Source organism: Emys orbicularis, chromosome 1 (assembly GCF_028017835.1).
Source record: "Emys orbicularis isolate rEmyOrb1 chromosome 1, rEmyOrb1.hap1, whole genome shotgun sequence".
Classification (NCBI taxonomy): Eukaryota; Metazoa; Chordata; order Testudines; family Emydidae; genus Emys; species Emys orbicularis.
Window position 1 is genome coordinate 147,709,729 of NC_088683.1, and position 16,717 is coordinate 147,726,445.

The 16,717-nt window shown below is 40.6% G+C and overlaps 1 pseudogene; it reads left to right on the forward strand.

Moving 5' to 3' along the window:
• Positions 1-1,321: 1,321 nt before the first annotated feature.
• On the forward strand, positions 1,322-16,322 carry LOC135887999 (natural killer cells antigen CD94-like; annotated as a pseudogene).
• The last annotated feature ends 395 nt before the right edge of the window (positions 16,323-16,717 follow it).

The following is a 16,717-nucleotide window of genomic DNA, read 5'->3' on the forward strand; positions in this document are numbered from 1 at the left end:
TATATATAATGTCAAATGTTTGTAATAGTCTTTTCCTTACTTATGATTGTAAAAATGGAGATGCTGAATTTTCTACCCTTTCCCACATGTCTGCTGTCAACCACATTTTGGGCCAAATTTTGCCATTGGGTATATGTGTGTTTGGATATATGGAGGTTAGCTGGAAGGGACATGAAAAAGGGTAGGAGTTTCAAATCTCTGCCAGCCAATTAGATCATTTGTTTACTCCTACTACTCTCTGTTTTCTCGTTACTCAAAGTCAGATATTATTGCACTCTAGTTCTAAGACCCAACTATGTGTTGCTAATTTGAGAAGGGCTGCCCAGGGAGACTCCGAGCTCAGTGTTGACTAGTTTTTTTTGTTTTTCCTGTAAAATTTTCTAAGCTCTGTATGGGGAGAGATTGTGTTTTGAAAATACAAGCTATGCAGACCACCTGAGTCTAGCGTAAGATCACTGGTTGATGTCTGCATCTACTCTGGAAAAGGGAGATTAAGTATAAATAGGGAATTTTTGTCAAAAGTATGTGTTTCAAGTTCTGACAATTCTAGCTGGTGGCAGCCCTTCTCAAATTAGCAACTTGAGTATGAGAACTTCCTGTGTGATTTCAGCCAGAACACTGTTAAGTGAATATTTCTTTCCCTCTCCAAACCCACAGTACCTATGTATATGTTTGACTATGATTCAGGCAAAGATTGGGGATTGTTCTTCTTGTACCCAAAACACTTCATTGCACCCCAGTTCCATAGAGGTGAAGTGACTTGGCTGTAGTGAGCAGATCCAGGGTACAGCCAGGAAGTGCACTCAGGTCTCCATTAGGCTACATTTGCCTCCCTAGTAAGGCAAGTCAGGAACGCAGAGACCATGGGCTAGACTCTGAACTTGTTTATATCACTATAAATAGGGAGTGAATGTATTAACTTCAATGGGGTTTCATTGGGTTTACACCAATGTACACCAGTTTACATCAATGTAACTGACAGAAGAATCTCGCCCCATGATTTAAGAAGTGCAGAGACACTAGCTGATCAATGGTTTCTTAAGCAACCTTGTTTAATAAATTCAATATTTAACTGACCTCAAGTAGGTTAAATTTAACACCTTAGGCCTTGCGTAAACCTACACAGAGAGAAGATCCTGTGAGCGCTTTGTGCGGGTGCAGCGCACTTCAAACCAGCAGAGTGAGAACTTCCTGTGCGGTTTCAGATGGAGCATTGCAGAGTGAATAATTCTTCTCCTCTCAGCTCCTGTTGTCCATCTCCTTACAAGACAGTGACAGGGTGATACCAGACTCTCTCTCTCTCCATCCCCAAGGGATTTTCATGAAGGACAAAAAAATCTGCAGCACTTCAAGCTCTAGTTTCTGCCCTCCAGCCTCCTATCAAAAAGCTACAAAGGTATGAGTTCCACATTCTTCCGGGGCTTTAATTCGTAGGTTACATATTTGTTATAAGAGGTATAGGTGATTGCTTCTGTATAATTCAAAAATTGAGCAAAGTTAGTTATTCTGAAATGGACTTATTTCTGCATCCTGTACAAAATTTTTCTTCTGATTAAAATTTGAGAGATACTATGAAATATAGTATTATTTTATCATTATTAATTTTAAGGGACTAAGAAAGGACTTATTATCTCAGACAAACTTGAATTAGAAGTTTACATTTCCATATTTTTTTCATCTCTTGTGCAGTATGTACACTTGATAACTGTAGACACCAAATCTACAAGATTAACATAAACTGGAAAAGATAGGAAATATAATATCCTGATTTTAGTGAGGAATTTGACAGAGTTTCTCAAGAAAGCTTACTTGGGTAATTAATTCAAAAAGTCTTGGATAAGAACATTATCACTGAACAAAAAACTGGTTGAAGTACTGTGAACTAAGGTTAATGATAAATAGAAATGGGCTGAGTTTAGTGGCTGGATCTTTGTTATTTATCATCTTCATAAACAGGCTGGAAATTGCAATGAATAGACTGTTAATATATTGTATGTTTACATAATTCCATTCTCAGATTATGCTAAATGGAGGGGCATTACAAACATAAACAAGACCTGGTAGATAACCCAAAACAGTTTGGAAAGTTTAGCAAAATGATCCGAAAATAAAATTAAAACTATTACATCTGTTGTAATAATCCAACACACAGCTATTCAGTGGTAGGGAGAAATGGAAAGCAGTAATGAATTAGGAAACTGAGGGCAGGTCTACACTACAACCTAAGTCAATCTAACTTATGTCGCTCAGGGATGTGAAAAAGCCCCCTCGCACCCTTGCCTGAGCAATGCATGTTTCGTGCTGTCCACACCAGCGCTATCTTGGTGGGAGACGTTCTCCCACCGACATAGCTTACGTTTCTCGCTGAGGTGGAGTAATCGCACCTACGGGAGAGTTCTCTCCTGTCGGCATAGTGCTTCTTCACCAGACATGGTACAGCGGCTCAGTTGCATCAGTGCACCTGTGCCAATGTAGCGCTGTAGTGTAGACTTGCCATGAGAGTGGATAGCAGATTAGATATATTCCTGCAATTCATTATGTTAACGAAAAAGCTAATAACATTTTGTGCATAGATAGGTGCGTCTTACTACTGGACAGTCTCTCTCTCTCATTGAGAGCATGGCTAGAATTCAGTTCTGTGCATTTCCATTTTGATTAATTATTAGTAGTATTTTATTATTTATTTGTTGAACATCTACTGTGTAGCTAACTGCATAGCACAGAGAGGAGATGGGCCAAGATTTTCATAAATGGGTGCCTAAAGTTGGCCACTTAAATCCATATCTATACACCTAAAAACTGATTTATGTTCAAAAACATTGAGCACTCATCAGCCCCTCTGAAGTCTATAGTTGCTACTGGGTGCTCACATAGACTTAGAAGCCTAATTTTTATCACCCATTTTTGAACATTTTGATCATGGTCCCTGACCCAAAGATTTAGATAAACACATCTTAAAAAAAAAAAAAAAAGAAGCAGGAAGTGGTGGGCATTTTGGAAGGAATTCAGAAAATAAGACATTTGCTTTATTAAAGGGGCTGGAGGGACTGATTTATAAAGAAAGCCTGAAGAACTAAACATATGTAATGAATTTGCAAACCAATGTTAAAAGGGGATGAATGATGACTGTCTAGAAATATTGAAAGTGTATCATCATCAAAGAGGAAAATTGGTTGTTTAGGGTGGTGTGAAATTGTAGAACTTGGTGTAAAGGGACAGCATTAAAACACCATAGTTTCCCAAGACAAGTGGTGGAAATCCCTCTGCAAGAAACATTTAAAATTACACTAGAAAAAGCACTCGAAAGAATCATGGCATAAATACATGAATGGGAACAAACAAAAATGAAAAAAATAACACAAATGAAAACAGTGATCATAATCCTCCCTCCCTCAACCATCAAATGGGAAAGAGGACCCCCTGCCCCTTTTGACATTTCTGAACTCAGAACTATGTGCCATATTCCAAGTGCAATGGGAGAGAGGCTTTGTTCTTCCAAAACACCCAGTTATTCTGCTATGATAATTACTGTTGTGGTTTCTTAGTACAAGTATCACTTTCCATCAGATCCCATTGTTTATCTCAGTCTACTAAATCCAACCTTTTTATCCCAGAATGTACCAGAAATGAGTGAACAGGCAGTGACATATGTAGACTTGAAATTTAACTCTCCTTCTAAGCAGCAGAAGAAACAAAGACCAAAGAACACCAGGGCCAAAGGTGTGGTATGTTTATAAACATCTGAGATCATATCTGCTATTACTGATATTTTATTGTCCATGTTAAATCTCTTCTGTGAGCTGTACACATTTTACTTGACTTTATCTAAATAAAAAGCGACAAAGAGTCCCGTGGCACCTTATAGACTAACAGACGTATTGGAGCATAAACTTTTGTGGGTGAATACCCACTTCGTCAGACGCATGCTTATGCTCCAATACGTCTGTTAGTCTATAAGGTGCCACAGGACTCTTTGTCACTTTTTACTGATCCAGACTAACATGGCTACCCTTCTGATACTTTATCTAATTAGATTATTAGCTTTTTCTTCATTGTTAGGCACAGTCATTTTAGTAACTTCTTAACATCTTTCAGCTACTGAAATGCCCCAAGAATGATACACAGTATCTTGGGAGTGGGGAGTAGAAACCATCAAATCTCCAGAAACCTGGAACACAGTTCTGTGATTATGTTTTCACAAACCATTCCTTGTCAAACTAATAAGTTTAGTAACTTATTACTAAAGGGGGGTTCCAAAGAGGATGGAGCTCGGCTGTTCTCAGTGGTGGCAGATGACAGAACAAGGAGCAATGGTCTCAAGTTGCAATGGGGGAGGTCTAGGTTGGATATTAGGAAACACTATTTCACTAGGAGGGTGGTGAGACACTGGAATGCGTTCCCTAGGGAGGTGGTGGAATCTCCTTCCTTGGAGGTTTTTAAGGCCCGGCTTCACAAAGCCCTGGCTGTGATGATTTAGTTGGGAATTGGTCCTGTTTTGAACAGGGGGTTGGACTAGAAGACCTCCTGAGGTCCCTTCCAACCCTGATATTCTATGATTCTATGATTCTATGAGCTACTGAAATGCCCCAAGAATGATACACAGTATCTTGGGAGTGGGGAGTAGAAACCATCAAATCTCCAGAACCCTGGAACACAGTTCTGTGATTATGTTTTCGCAAACCGTTCCTGGTCAAATAATGTTGTTTGAATTGCTCCTTGTATAAGGAGACATGGCCTCTTTAAGTCATGCCTTATTGTGGGAGGATTAAAGGACGTGATGTCTGAATTCTGCTTTCCCTTCTGAAGCATAGTCATACTCAAATAAAGTACCAGTTTCTCTCTGCTTTGCCTGATTATCATAGTCAACATGATGAAGTCATGACTCATCCTTAACTGGTCATATTTATTTACTATCCCAGAGACATTAAACTCATTCCTGTCCAGCAGAAGATTCCTTGACCTGTGCAAGAATTCCAGTGAGCATTAAAGACATTGATCAGTTAGTTTTGAGAAGATGACATTTAAAAATGCTCCTTTTTAAAAAGATGAAGAAGAAGGAAAACATTGACTCCATCAAGAAGAGCATAATGCCAAGTGCCATGTTTCTCTGAAATCAGTTGTAAAACAGCCATTGACTTCAATGACAGCAGGCGCAAGCTTTAAATTAAGGAAATAGCACTAAATGTGTTGAATGAGTTTATAAATGTGTATTGTAGATCAGAGTTAAATTTGTGTTAGAATCATAGAAATGTAGGGCTGGAAGGGATTTGAGAAGTCATCAAGATCAGCCCTCTGTGCTATGGCAGGACCAAGTAAACCTAGCCCATCCTTGACAGGCGTTTGTCCAACTTTTTTTTAAATGCTTCCAATGCTGGGGTCCCCATCACCTCCCTTGGAAGCCTCTCTCAGAGTGTAACTACCGTTAAAGTAAGAAAGTTTTTCCTAATATCTAACCTAAATCTCCCTTGCTGCAGACTAAGTACATTACTTCTTGTCCTATCTTCAGTGGACATGGAGAACAATTGATCACCCTCGTCTTTATAACAACCCTTAAGATATTGGAAGACTGTTATCAGGTCCCCCCTCAGTCTTCTTTTCTCAAGACTAAACAAGCCTGGTTTTGTCAGTCTTTCCCCTTTGGTCAGGTTTTCTAAACCTTTTATCATTTTTGTTGCTGTCCTCTGGACTCTTTCCAATTTGTCCACATCCTTCCTAAATTGTGATGTCCAGAACTGAACACAGTACTTCAGCTGGGGCCTCACCAATGCTGAGTAGAGGCGGTCCATTACCTCCTGTGTCTTACATCCAACACTCCTGTTGATTCCCTCATAATCCGATTAGCCTTTTTTTCAGCTGCAGCATATTGACGACTCATATTCAGTTTGTGGTCCACTGTAGCCCCCAGATCCTTTTCATCAGTACTGCTACCTAGACAGTTATTCCCCATTTGCAGTTGTGCATTTGATTTTTCCTTCCTAAGTGAAGTACTTTGCACTTGTCTTTATTGAATTTCATCTTGTTCACTTCAGAACAATTCTCCAATTGGTCGAGGTCATTTTGAATTATAAACCTGTCCTCCAAACTGCTTTCAACCCATACCAGCTTGGTGTCATCTGCAAATTCTATAAGCATACTCTCTACTCCAGTATCCAAGCCATTAATGAAAATATTGACTAGAACCAGATCAGGCATGGACCCCTGAAAGATGCTACTAGATACAACCTCCCAATTTGACAGCAAACCATTGATAACTACCATTTGAGTATTGTCTTTTAGCCAGTTTTGCACCCAATTTATTGTAATTCCATTTAGACCACTTTTCCCTAGTTTACTTATGAGAATGTTGTGTAGAAGTATTTTAAAAGCCTTACTAAAATCAAGGTATATCATGTCTACTTCCTGCCCCCCATCCACTGGGTCTGTAACCCTATCGAAGAAGGAAATTAAGTTGGTTTGGCATGATTTGTTCTTGACAAATCAATGCTGACTATGCCTTATAACCCTATTATCCTCCAGATGCTTACATATTAATTGACAATTTGCTCCAGTATCTTTCTAGTTATTGCAATTAGGCTGACTGGTCTATAATTCCCAGGTTCTTCCTTGTTCCCTTTTTAAAGCTGGGTACTATGTTTGCCTTTCTCCAGTCTTCTGAAACCCCTTCTGTCCTCCAGGATTTCTCAAAGATAATTGCTAATGGCTCCAAGATTGCTTCAGCTAGTTTCTTAAGTACCCTAGGATGAATTTTATCAGGCCCTGACAATTTGCATACATCTAGCTTATCTTTCCGTATTTTGACTTGCATTCTTTCTCCCTGGTTGTCAATATTAATTGTGTTGAGTATCTGGTCATCATGAACCTTTTTAGTGAAGACTTAAGCAAAATAGGCATTAAGCACAAAATAGATATTTTGATGTCATCAGTTATTAGCTCTCTTTCCCTGCTAAGTAGAGGTCCTATACTTTCCTCTGTCTTTCTTTTGCTCCCAATGTATTTAAAGAACCACTTCTTATTGCCTTTTATGTCCCTTGTCAGCTTTAACTCATTTTGTTCCATAGCCTTTCTAAATTTTATCCCTATATACGTTTGCTGTTGTTTTATACTCCTCCTCATCAATTTGACTGTTTCCACTTTTTGTAGGATTCCTTTTTCATTTTCAGGTCATTAAAGAGCTCCTGATGGACGCATATTGGCCTCTTACTATTGTTCCTATCTTTTCTTTGCATCAGAATAGTTTGTAGCTGTAGCTTTAATATTGTCTCCTTGAGGAGCTGCCAGCTCACCTGAATTCCTTTTTCCCTTAGATTTTCTTCCCATGAGATGTCACCTATCAGTTCTTTGAGTTTGTTAGTCTGCTTTTTTGAAGTCCATTATCCTTATTCTGCTACTCTCACTCCTTCCTTTCCTTAGAAACATGAAATCTGTCGTTTCATGGTCAATGTCACCCAAATTTTCTTTTACCTTCACTAGCAATTCTGCCCTGTTGGTCAGAATCAAGTCTAAATGGCTGTCCTCTGGTTACTTCCTCCACTTTCTGGAACAAAAAAGTTGTCCCTGACACATTCCAAGAACTTATTGGATATTTTGTGTGTTGTTGTATTACTTTCCCAACAGGTGAATGGGTAGTTAAAGTCTCCCATTATTACCAGGTCCTTTGTTTTGATTATTTCTGTTATTTCTTTTAGAACTGCCTCATCCTGATTTGGTGGTCTATAGTAGATCCCCATAGTGACATCACCTCTATTTTTAACCCTTTTATCTTTACCCAGAGACTCTCAATCGGTCTGCCTCCCACCTCCTTATGGACCTCCAAACAATTGTATATATCCTTTGTGTATAATGCAACCCCTCCTCCCCTTTTTACCTACCTGTCCTTTCTGAACAAGCTATACCCTCAATATTAATATTCCAGTCATAAAACTTATCCCATCAAGTCTCTGTGATGCCAATTAAATCACAATTTAGCTTATGTAGCAATGCTTCCAGTTCTTCCTGTTTATTCCCCCTACTCATTGCATTTATTTATAGATATCTAAAATGTTTATCCAATTGCCACACTGATTTTTCTTGTTGCTTCTTTGACCCTATTGAAATTTTCCATGCCCCCCCCCCAACATCTAACTCTCTACTAAGGTCACCTTTTTATACTTACCTTTGGGCTTTTGTCACATGACCCCACGGAACCTAGTTTAAAGACCTCCCCACTTGGTGGGCAAGTCGGTGCGCAACTATGCTCTTCCCATTCTTGGTCAGGAGCACCCCATTTCTGTCCCGCAGATCTTCTTCCCAGAACCACATCCCCCGGTTAAAAGAAGCCAAAGCCCTACCATCGACACCATTTGCCTTGCCATGCTTTCATCTCCAGGATGCTTGTGTCCCTGCCAGGTCCCTTACTCTGGACAGGGAGGATGGATGAGAACACCACCTGCACCCTTGACTCCTTCACCCTAGATCTCAGAGCCCTGTAGTAATGCTGATCTCCTCAGACTCAGACCTGGCAATACCATTAGTGACCACATGGATGAGTAGCATAGGGTAGCTCTCAGAGGGACAGATGAGCATTGGCAAACTTCCATTATGTTTCTGACAGAGGCACCAGGCAGGCAGCATGCACCCCAGGTCATCATGTCAGGTCGGCAGATGGATGCCTTCATTCCAGAAGAGAGTCCCCGACCACCAGCACCCTACGTGTCCTCCTCCCATGTGTGGTGGCAGTGAGTCTTCCAGCCTTGGGGCAAATGGCTCCTCCTCCTCAGCCACTGGGATCTGCTCCTAACCTCCTATTGTCAGTATAGCATACCAGTTCTTGACATTGATTGACAGGGAACCAGGGTGGGGGGGTGGAGCACTGCCTACTGACTGAGGTGGCCACCTAGTCTGTCACCTCCTTGCAGAGCTGCCCATTCTCCCATTTCCTCTGTTGCTGCTGCAGTCATCTGTAGTTGGCTAGTGTCTGTAATAGGAAGAGGGTCACAGCGTCCTCCATCCCAGATGTCTCCACTTGTGTCCAGTTGATGAAGTTCTCATGCTCCCAGATGCTAGGCAGACAAGCCACTTACAGCTCTCTTACCTGCTTCCCAAGGGACTCCTCCAGCAGACACCTCTTACACCTGGTTGTTCCCCCTACTTGGTTTCATTGACAGGGAAATTCTGGACACGTTCCCAGCAAGTCAAGACCAGAACCTGCATGAAAACCTCTAGGGTCAGGTTGCCTGTTTGGTCGGGGACCCCACCAGTGTAGATCGACAAAGAGATAGCAGTGGTGATGGAAACATGCCCTGATGGGTTCTTCCTTGTACAGTACCTGCAAGTTTAAGGAAACAGAATGAAAAAAACAAACAGAAACACACACAAACCTATCTGCCTCCGCTGGCAAACTCAGCTGGCTAACTCCCTTAGTCTCCCAACTTTTGGTCTACTACTCTTTTGAAGTATATAAAACAAATTTTACATTTCAATATTTTGATAAGCCAAATGCAGGAGTCGTAAGGGTAATTGAGTAGATACGTTGTTTTAATTGGTGATTTCTCTAGCTTTTAGTGCTTATCTTTTTAACTGTGCTTTTCTGATTATATAGTATATGCAAAGGGTTATATTAATCACTTGAACCACTTTTAAGTGGAAGTTAACAACATTTTGGGTTAAGACTCTAAATAGGAGGCAGATATCAGAAAAAAGTGATTAGCTGAATCTGCTGAATTCCCAGATGTTTGTTGATCCCAGTACACTGATAGGCTACTGAAGACCATTGTACTGTAGGACAAAACCTTTTAATACAAAAGTTCTGCCTCACATACTGCAATGACAGTTTTATACCTCTATAGATTGTAATCAGAGCTGCCCACTTTGTCAGTGCAATGAATGGAATTCACTATTTCTATGCTATAATCCACTAGAAATAAACGAGGAGGTGGTGAACTACACAGAACTGAAATGCCATAATGCTTCTGAGCAGCAGAGGAGACGAAGGACTACGAATCCCCAGGGCAAAGGTACTGTGTGCTACATGCTGCTGACTCTGCACATACTACTATTTAACTGTCCATAGTCTAACACTGTCCTTTAATTGTATGAGAACATTAAAAGCAAAACTCCTCATAAAGATTTAGGAGAAATCAGTTAGGGCTTATGCCTACTGTGAGGCTTAAAATTTTCTCCTTAATACTGCATTTCTCTCTTTTCTCTCTCACAGGTTCTTCTGCTCCATCTTCTGTATGGCGGCTCATTATAGTGATTCTTGGGATCTTCTGCCTGGCTTTGCTCATAGCAGTGGGTTTCTTAAGTGCCAAAGGTAAAGTATGAGCAAAGAAGACACTAAAAGGCCAAATAATTCTGAACTGACATATGTCTTTTCTAACCTCTTAAATCAATGGAGTGTGAATTGCATTGTGTGTGCTGCACTTCTGAAAATCACTTCTTTAGTTATCTAATTATGGATTTAGGGAACAGGACAGGGGAACCAGCTGGGCTCCTACACATTCTTCTTCACCCTGCAGGATTTTCTAGGGACAGCTGCAGCAAGAGAGTCCCTGGCATCACAACAACAATGTAGCTGTCTTGCCCAGGAATGAAAGATCCATACAGGTTCCCGGCCCTCAACGCAAAGCACAGACATTCTGGTGGAATCTGGGGACTGAACCCCCAGCATCTGCCACATGAAGCAATCTATAGCCAGCAATAAAAGACTTCCTAGGAAGCTTCAGGGGCTTGAAACTTCTGGAATTTTCTCTGCCTAATGCAGTTATTCCTTGGCTTCCTTGGAATAGGGTGACCAGACAGCAAGTGTGAAAAATCGGGACAGGGGATGGGGGGTAATAGGCACCTAGATAAGACAAAACCCCAAATATCGGGACTGTCCCTATAAAATCGGGACATCTGGTCACCCTACCTTGCAAAGATTCCAGTTACCATTTTCTTCTTACATTTCTAATTTTCTCCTTGTGTGCCTAACTTGGAAAATGACATATTTGTGCTTTGTAGTAATGACATTGCAGTCTATATGATTTTATAAAAATATGCTAATGAGTGAATATAATGTAACCGGAATATGCTTCATGCAAAAGGTATCTTGTAAGGTATCATTACAAAGCTTATAATCTACTGAGTGTGATCATCCTATTTGTATAAATGTATCACTCTTGTATCTGAAACTAAAAATATGAAATATAACTCTGAGGGCCTATTGTAATTATGCAAAGTGTGTGCCATTAATGGTGGTTTGGAGTCTTGATGACTCCCATTGACCAGGACAATTGACTGCAGATGGCTGTTTTACCTGTAAGTCTTCCTGTATATGTGTGTGCTGGCAAGTGGGTAATGAAGTCTTGCATTGACATGTGAGCATGTCACCTGAACTGGAATCCATCTTTAACCTGGTGTCTTTCCATTGAGAAGGAGGGGGTGGGAACCCAGAGAGGGACAAAGGATTCCCGCCTTATGCAAAAGATATATAAATGGGTGGAACAGAACAAAGGAAAAAGAGCCATCATGAGGAATCCCCTAGCTACCACCTGAGCTGGCAGTACCATTGTGCCCAGGCCTGGAAGATGTCCAGTCTGAGGAAAAAACTTACTGAATCATCTCTAAGAGTGAGATTATCTGTATTCAGTTTGATTAGACATAGATTTGCGTGTTTTATTTTATTTTGCTTGGTGACTTTGTTCTGTCTGTTACTACTTGGAACCACTTAAATCCTACTTTCTGTATTTAATAAAATCACTTTTTACTTATTAATTAACTCAGCGTATGTGTTAATACCTGGGTGGGCAAACAGCTGTGCATATCTCTCTATCAGTGTTATAGAGGGCAAACAATTTATGAGTTTATCCTGTATAAGGTAAGGGTAAAATGGATTTATTTGGGTTTAGACCCCATTGGGAGTTGGGCATCTGAGTGTTAAAGACAAGAACACTTCTGTAAGTTGCTTTCAGTCAAGCCTGAAGCTGTTTGGGGCAAGTAATTCTGACCCTGGGTCTGGTGTTGGAGCAGACAGGTGTGTCTGGCTCAGCAAGACAGGGTGGTGGGGTCTCGAGCTAGCAGGGAAAGCAGGGGCAGAAGTAGTCTTGGCACATCAGGTGGCAGTTCCCAAGGGGGTTTCTGTGATCCAACCCGTAACAGTAGTAATTTCAAACAATCACTGTTGTGACTAAAAGGTTAGAAACCAGGATATTTTCAATTGCATTTTTCTCTGCATCTTCATAGATTTTTAGCCAGACACAATTTTTATTTTTAATTTTAAGATGTTTATTTTTAAATTAATATTTACTTACTTAGAAAATGTCCCGATGTGTTAATGTTAACATGATAACATACTATTATAAATATATATTAGATATACAGTAACTGATGGCACAATTGGGCCCTTTGTGTCCCTGAAAGGCACAGTGCATTGATCTGTAACACTATGATTAAATTTAGTTTTAAGTGATCCATCATATTGTTATGCTATTTTGGCTTTCAGTTTTTCAGGTCTCTGATCCACCATGTGGACAGCTGGAAAACCTCACGAAAGAAATGGAAATTATCCAAGGTGAGAATGCAAACCTACCATAGGTTTTGAACAGGAATGATATAGGTTAATTTTCTTCAAAAAAAACCCAAGTGTTTCTTATATTTGCTTTACCTGTTGACTGAAATAATTTCAAATTGAATCCCCAACACCTGTAGCAGCGCTGATCAATAATACACAGATCATGACACTTGGGGTTAATTAGAACACTGGTCTTTTTATCCCTATTTACTAAAGAATCTCCCCATATCCTCACTAGGCAAAATTCAGAGGTGAGCCTTAGGGAAGGTCAGGGAAGTTAAACTGATCTAAGTGACATGCTGAAAGGCCATAGAGAGAAGTACAGCAAGAAAAGCAGTCAGCTGGAGAGAATAAGAAACTATAAAATAAACCCATCAACCTCCCACTTTACCTTACACCTTGTTCTGGCTTCTCAGCATATTAGTTACACCAACTTACACTCCCTGACACTCACATGTCTGTACAAGTGTAACAACAATAGGAAGCCTAAACTGTATTTTCTTTTTAAGGATGGAAGTCTCTTTGCCCAGAACATTGGTATCAATGTGGAAAGAAATGTTACCACTTTTCTACTGAATACAAACCATGGCTGGAGAGTGGAAAGGCCTGCTCTTCTCATGGCTCCAGACTCCTTCTGATAGAAGGCAAAGAAGAGCTGGTAGAGTATCTTCCTCTTTTGGAGAGCTGCATATTCAAATCTGCCAGTAGAAGATTTGTCAATGAAAACAGGATTGAGGAGAATGAGATTTGGCTTCATTTGGTATTTTGATTTATTATATATTTTTTCTTGAAGGCTAATTACCTTGAGCTTTCTCCACTCCTGCCAGTATTAGAATAATCACTGAATTCTAAATTCAAATCAAATACATCTCCTGCAAGGTAGTAACCCAATGTCACCTGTACTTTTCATATTCATATTCAAGGTACAGATGCCCCCGACTTACGCAATCGTTCCAGTCCAGAAAGCCTTGCGTGACTCGAATTTTGCGTAAGTCGGAAAAGTATACCCATACGTTACGCAAAAAATTCCACAACTCAAAAATCCTATTTCTGGCGTATGGAACTTTTTCCATAAGTGCAAATTTGCGTAAGTCGGGTCTTGTGTAACCTGGGAAGCGTCTGTACAGCTATTACTGTAGTATAAGATGGAGCTGGACATTGCACTGGGCATTTTTCTCTGTCTCAGATAATGTCCTCCAGATAAGAGAGTGAAGAGAGATTAATCAACACTGAAGAAATTAAGTAGTTGAAAGAACTGATAGAGTTTAAGGAAAAGCAGTAGCACCAGGGTTAGTGTCCTAGGAATTAGTGCTCTGTACTTCTCTGGTAGAGATCAAGGTTGGAATCCCCTGTCCAGCCTTTCACTGCCTAGGGCCAGGAAGTACAGGGAATTGCTCCGGGGGTGCACTCATGCTCTGGGACAAGGCAGTGCATCAATGGAGCAGGATTGGCAATTTCCAGTGGAAATTTCTTCAGTCTCCTGAGGGTTTTGATGGAGACAAAGGCGTTAAAATATGGTTGGGAAGGGAAGAGAGAATATTAACACAGTTTCTACAAGACTGAAACTTACATTCTTGGAGAAAATGAAGAACATGATCAGTTTGGCCTGTACAGTTGCTCCAGCCTGAGGTTACCTGAGCATATTAGGATTTGTTAATCACATTACCGTACCCCTGGTATCTATTTGCCCATGAAAGAAGCAGGGAAACGAATGCAATTGTATGAATTGGTTTTGTTCTTGAACAGGATTTCATACACCCACTGGCAGCTTTTCACTGGATAGGATTATCACGTGACAAGACCTACAGACTCTGGATGTGGGGAAATGGCACAGCTCTCTCCACTGATTGGTGAGTCACAGACATTTCTACAAACGTATCATTTCTATGAGGATTATTTTGCAGCATTTCTATGGTGCCCAACATGATGCCAAAAGACAAAGGAGATCCCAAATCCTGGGTTCAAAAATATTTGCAGTAATGTGAGTCAGAACTCTGGTATGAACCAAATTACCCCTTTTTCCAACCAGTGTACGGTGGCACTAATGAATGAAAACTACTGTTCAGTATGTCATAGAATCATAGAAGATTAGGGTTGGAAGAGCCCTCAGGAGGTCAGATAGTCCAACCCTCTGCTCAAAGCAGGACCAACACCAACTAAATCATCCCAGCCAGGGCTTTGTCGAGCTGGGCCTTAAAAACCTCTAAAGATGGAGATTCCACCACCTCCCTAGGTAGCCCATTCCAGTGCTTCACCGCCCTCCTAGTGAAATAGTGTTTCCTAATATCCAACCTAGTCCTCCCCCACTGCAACTTGAGACCATTGCTCCTTGTTCTGTCATCTGCCACCATTGAGAACAGCCGAGCTCCATCCTCATTGGAACCCCCCTTCAGGTAGTTGAAGGCTGCTATCAAATCCCCCCTCACTCTTCTCTTCTGCAGACTAAAAAGGCCCAATTCCCACAGCCTCTCCTTGTAAGTCATGTGCCCCAGCCCTCTGATCATTTTCGTTGCCTTCCACTGGATTCTCTCCAATTTGTCCACATCCTTTCTGTAGTGGGGCCCCCAAAACTGTATGTAGTACTCCAGATGAGGCCTCACTAGTTCTGAATAGAGGGGAATAATAACTTCCCTCGATCTGCTGGCAATGCTCCTACTAATGCAGCCCAATATGCCATTAGCCTTCTTGGCAACAAGGGCACACTGCTGACTCATATCCAGCCTCTCATCCACTATAATCCCGAGGTCCTTTTCTGCAGAACTGCCAGTCAGTCCCCAGCCTGTAGAGGTGCATGGGATTCTTCTGTTCTAAGTGCAGGACTCTCATCAGATTTCTTTTGACCCAATCCTCCAATTTGTCTAGGTCACTCTGGACCCTATCTCCTACCCTCCAGCGTGTCTACCTCTCCCCCCAGCTTACATAGATAAAATTGCACTGCTGTCTCATTTATGGATGTAATCTAGATTTCCCTTCCCTTCATTCATTTTTACAATTGGCCATTTACATGCAGACTGGATCTTTGATTCCTCAGGATTCATCTGCTATTGAAACTACAGTAAGTCCTCACTTAAAGTCATCCCGGTTAACATTGTTTCATTGTTACACTGCTGATCAATTAGAGAACATGCTCCTTTAAAGTTGTGCATTGCTCCCTTATAATGTTGTTTGGTAGCTTCCTGCTTTGTTCACTGCTTGCAGAAAGAGCAGCCCGTTGGAGCTACCTGGTGGGCGCTTGGAACCAGGGTGGACCGGCAGCCCCCCTATCAGCTCCCCGTTCCCCTAAGTGGGACTCAGGACTGAAAAAATGGAGACAGGAGGTTATGTGTCATGGCAGAGGTGCAATTCTAGAGTTAATCAGAAAGTTTACACAGTATCTGGGGCACTACTCCTGCCTAGCCAATGTAGTTATTCTATTATATTCACAACCACCAAATTTACTAATTAATCTTTTAATAATGTTCCCTCTGCTTCTCGACAATTGTTCTGTTATTAATAAAACTATTTGGCAATGCCATATACTATGGTACTCAGATTCCAGAGTGATTTGGCACCTTAGAAAAAACTAAAATTGTGATGTATCTAAAACTAGAATTGCTAAAATAACTCCCCCACCCCCTCCACCCATTTTAGGTTTCCAGTAAAGAAAGGATACACGGATGGGGACTGTGCAGTTGTAACAGGTGGAGAGCTCTTCTCTGATGACTGCAAAGATAAAAAGCGCTATATTTGTGAGCAGCCAGCTCTTTTGATGAAACCTGACAAATCATCACGCAATGGAACTTGGAAACCATGAGAATTTTATCCTGGGCAATCACTTATCCTCTTATAAATGCATGGGAGAAATGTGTGCACCTCACTTTTTCTCTTCAGGGGCTGTGTTTATATTGTAAATAAGGCTGTCAGTTAATCACAATTAACTCAAGCAATTAAATCAAATTAACTTGATTTAAAAAATAATAACAATTAACCACAGTTTTAATTGCACTGTTAAACAATAATAGAATACCATTTATTTAAATATTTTTGGATGTTTTCTACATTTTCAAATATATTGATATCAATTACAACACAGAATACAAAGTGTGCAGTGCTCACTGTATATTGTATTTTTTTATTTCAAATATTTGTACTATAAAAAGATTAACAAAAGAAATAGTATTTTTCAATTCACCTCATACAAGAACTGAA